This window comes from Phascolarctos cinereus, unplaced genomic scaffold (genome assembly GCF_003287225.1).
Source record: "Phascolarctos cinereus isolate Bilbo 61053 unplaced genomic scaffold, phaCin_HiC Scaffold_32;HRSCAF=542, whole genome shotgun sequence".
Lineage (NCBI taxonomy): Eukaryota > Metazoa > Chordata > Mammalia > Diprotodontia > Phascolarctidae > Phascolarctos > Phascolarctos cinereus.
The window spans coordinates 9857-14416 of NW_027555658.1; the positions used below are offsets into that span (position 1 = coordinate 9857).

The following is a 4560-nucleotide window of genomic DNA, read 5'->3' on the forward strand; positions in this document are numbered from 1 at the left end:
AGCTACTGACCCATGACGTCAGCACCCCGCAAAGAGGTTTGTGAGCTGCACCTATGAGCTGCAAGAAGGTGTTCTCATGGGAAGTCGGGAGAACGACTTTTCTGCATGGCTGAAGTAGGATTCTCCTGACTCAATTTCCCCACTGACACCTGGCAGACTTTAAACCTGGCTCAATGCAGCTGGTCATTATATATCTTCTGCCTGGAGTTGACGTGAATCTAGGGAAGCATTGTTCCCTTCCTTTAGTTATGTTCTTTCATGGCAAATTCCTATATTCATAAGTTTGTAAGCATAAATATTGAATCTATTAAGCAATAGATTGATGCAGGAGCATCTGAGGTTATTATAGTAAGATGAAAAAGATTGAGTTATTTGGCCTAGAATTTCAGAATTAAGTATATTCCTGTATAATTCAGGATCCTTTAATTTCTCATAATGGTTATGATGAGGTCTGGAGGTTTTGGGGTGCTGGGACTCTAAGGTCACAGCACAACGGTCCCTTCTGAAGAAGTTCAGCCCAGGTCTTTCAGCTGGGGGGAAGTTTGTTGGAGGTAAACCATATGGGCCAGGTGACCCCCATAAGGAGGAGCAGGCATGAGAAAGTCTGCATTTTATATAGGGGTCAGGGTGGATCTTACATTCACTAGAGTAACTTTGAGTGACCAGAGGAAGGGCTGGGAAAGGGGTCTAGGAGAGAATTCTGATTGGAATGTCTGAGAGATTGAATGGACAATGGGAACAGATAACAAAGCAAACTGGAGGGAGGAGGTTTGAGAGGCATCTCAATAAGATCAAGAAGTGGGGCTGGGCTTTCAAAGGAAGATGGGGAGCTGGGGCCCTTAGACACATAAGAGCTACATTCTTTCTGGAGCAAGAGGCAGGGGTCGACTTGGACCCTTACCCTATCATTAGGGGATAATTAGGCCAATTATTATTCTGTTATTTAGTTAATACTTAGTTAATGTTAAAGTTATCTCAGTCTGTTACAATTAATGTTAAGGAGGAATAGCTTATGGCTTATCTTGTAAATGCCTTGAAAGAAGCATCTACTTTAATTAAGGATTATTTATTTGTACATGACTAGAAGTTGGGATTGTTTAGTTATTTGATATGTACTGGTTTTAAATTAACTACTATGATTAATTCCTTAGTGGAATCTCATCCTCCTGATGAGGAATATGAATAGGAATGAATAATGAACTAATGCAAGTTATAAAACTAGAAGTAATGCAGAATGTAAGGCTAGGTTCTAATTTTTTTTAATTTGAATGTCTTGGAACATGACAACTGGACAAAGTTCCAATTTTGATCTTGTAATGGTGAAGACATAGGGGTTGAGTTAATTTTCATTATTTGCCCTGGTTATTGTGTTGAGATCAATCTTGTAGGAGAGTGGATACAAGAAGAAGGATCTCTGCAGGAGGAGCATCTGCTGGACACTGTTTGAACAGCACTTAGACAAGAAGACTTCACCGGATGATGTCAAGAGTGTCAGACAGCAGTATAAGAAGAGACTTCTGAAGCTTTAAATGGACAATTTATCATTACTTTTGGGTCTCTGTATCTGTACTTAATAAGGGGACTGCCCCTTTTTTAATTTGTCAATGAGTCAGTCAACTCTTTCCTTCCTTCTCTCATATTGTTTTAAGTCCCCAAAATCCCTTGATGAAATGTTGCCCAGCAGCACAGTCCCAGGTAGCACCATCACTAAGGCATTGATAGATAACTGATTAAAAAGTGATGGTTAGAATCCTGGTCTGGCAAATGAAAGGGAATAGCAGCATCCATCATCACCTCTCTCACCTTAGCTGCAGGAGTTTTAACTGAAGTAAGGTGTTGCATCAACCCTTGTATCAAAGGACTAGTGCAAAAATTAATAGAAATAGAAACAGCACTAACTAAAAAAGTATCCCGATAGGACCAGCTATGGGAATTCAGGTGACAGGATCAAGTGGAGTTAGGATGATGATTGAGAAAATTAATGATCATTCCTCTCCTTCTGATGAAGAATTTGAACGAATGTTAAAACACTTTGAGGAAAGACAACAGGAACAAAAAGTGTGGAAACATCATTCTTATTGAGAAGAAGAGGAGGGAATTGTTAGAATTAGAAGGGCTTAAGTTTCCACAGGTAGAATAATGCAGAGATTTAAAGAACAAAGGTCCCAGGAGGTGGTACACTGTAGGTGGGCTGGGCTTGACCAATGGGAAGTAAGTGGATTGTTCCAAGAAGACCCCAAAATCAAGATAAGGGTCAAGCCAGCTCAGACCAGTTAGGGTCAACCTGAGGACACCTGAAAAGTACTAGTGTGCCTGCTTAATGAACTTCATTACTATTATCTGACACACCCCGCATAAAATAAGAACCTTATTAACGAGTCATGGGATGTATGACCAAGGGAGGGGAAACATACTTGAGCATATCAAGGGCAAACATGTAAGGAAAAGTGTAACCTGGGAAGGGTTGGACCAGTCCGGGCCTGGGAGGTTTCACCCCGAATTCAACTGCATAAAAGCACACTTTCCCTTGCACTCAGGGCCCACCCCCTCCTGAAGAGGGGTGGAGCCCGCTTCTGGCCAGAAACGTCTAAATCCTCTGGACTTTCTTTATAATAAATTTTCTTGATACTAAATTTTTCGTGTCAAGCCTATTTCTAACATTGACCTTCAGTCTTTCATCTCTGGCTGATTTTTGCATGTCACAAATTGGATGTCCAGTAGACATTTCCAACTCAATATGTCCAAAACAGATCTCGTTGTCTTCCCCCTAAACTTCCCCCTCCCACCTTCCCTATTACTATAGAGGGCACTACCACCTTCCGGGCTGTCCAACCTTGGCATCATCCTGGACTGCTAATATCTCTCAACTCCCCACGTCCAACCTGTTGCCAAGGTTTGTCCAGTTTACCTCAACAAAATTTCTTGCAGATTTTACCTTTGCAGCACCTCTGGTCAATTTCACCTCTGCAGCATCTGTCCAAAACCATGCTCTCTCTCCTCTGATGTTGACCCTCCCCTGGTCCAAACCTCATCACCTCACATCTGCACTAGTTCTTGGTGGATCTGCCTGCCTCAAGTCTCTCCCTGCTCCTTTCACTTGTCAAACTGAATTTCCTAAGGTGCAGGTCTGTGTCACCCATCTACTCAATATAAACCCAAATAAAACCAAACCCCAGTTTTGAATAGTCAGCTCTAAGAAAGAGACAAATGAAATTGGGGTGTGTGGGTTCACAGTTTTATTTCTCTCAAGCTGGTTTGACGTGCATTGCATGGAAGTTCAGTCCAAAACTGGGCCCCCCTAAGGGGGCCAGTTCAGAACTGGCTCAAATTGGATTTTGGGCAATACAGATTTATATGCCCTTTGAGGAGTAGTTTTTCCCAAGGGATAACAATCAACTCTCAGGGTAGCCCATATTAACATGATTGTCCTGGTGACCCCTGTCACGGGATCGTGTTCAAAGAGACATCACCTGTTTTGACAATACAGAAGAATCAACATTCTCCCAGTCCCATCTAGGGAACAGAATGAACAGCAGTAGACCCATTGAGATTACATCTTAATGTCCTACTGAAGAAGAATTGAACTTAGGAACACAGGGGGATGGGGAAGCTCTGCGTTTCCAAGATAATGAATACCAAGAAAAATTATTTTTCTTTTTTTTTAACATTTTTAATTAATTTAGTTTGAATTATCTACAATCACTTCCCTAAACTTTTGAGTTTTAAATGTTTCTCCCCCTTCATCCCCACATCCCTCCCCAAGAAGGCACACAATTTGATATAGGCGATACATATGTATTCCTGTTAAACGTATTGTCATATCTTACTTCCTTCTCTGACTCTTCACTCTTCCCTTTGTCTCCCCTTCCATCCTTTCCCCTACCTTTTCCCTCCCCCTCCCCTCCCCCATCCCCATCCTTTCTCCTTCTTCCCTTCCCAGCCTAGACGAGGCCATGGTGGAGATGGCTGAGGAGGCCATGGAGCCCGAGGCGGACATCATGGGGCTGTGCCAGGACATGTTCTCCAAAATGGCCACGTACCTAACCAGTGAGCTGACAGCCACCAGTGAAGACTATGAACTTCTGGAAAATATGAGCAAACTGACTAGCTTGAAGTATCTAGAAATGAAAGATATTGCAGTAAACGTAAGTAGAAACCTAAAGGACTTAAAGCAGAAATATGCGGCACTTCAGCCTTCTCTGGATCAGATCACTTTAATTAAGCAGCAAGTAGCAGCTCTTGAGCAGGCAGCTAACAAGTTGGATGCACATTCAAAGAAACTGGAAGCAAAGTACAAGAAGTTAGAGAGGCGATGAAAACATTCATTAGCACAAAGACTTTATAAGAATGTTTCCTAAGAGCTGAAGTAAGTGGGATGGAACATCACTATACTTCAGTTTCTAAAAGGAAGCAGTGCTGCTGATCCAAGGAGGATCCCAGCCCTCACCTCTGGTTGGATGTGTAACTTTGGCCACCCCTTGATGTTTCCTAAACCTGTAGCCCCTAGAACCTCATCTTATCGTGTGCTTCATTGTGTGCCCTGGACCAAAGCTCAGAAAT

The 4560-nt window shown here is 42.4% G+C and overlaps 1 pseudogene; it reads left to right on the forward strand.

Moving 5' to 3' along the window:
• Positions 1-3953: 3953 nt before the first annotated feature.
• Positions 3954-4359, forward strand: LOC110203951 (biogenesis of lysosome-related organelles complex 1 subunit 2 pseudogene; annotated as a pseudogene).
• The last annotated feature ends 201 nt before the right edge of the window (positions 4360-4560 follow it).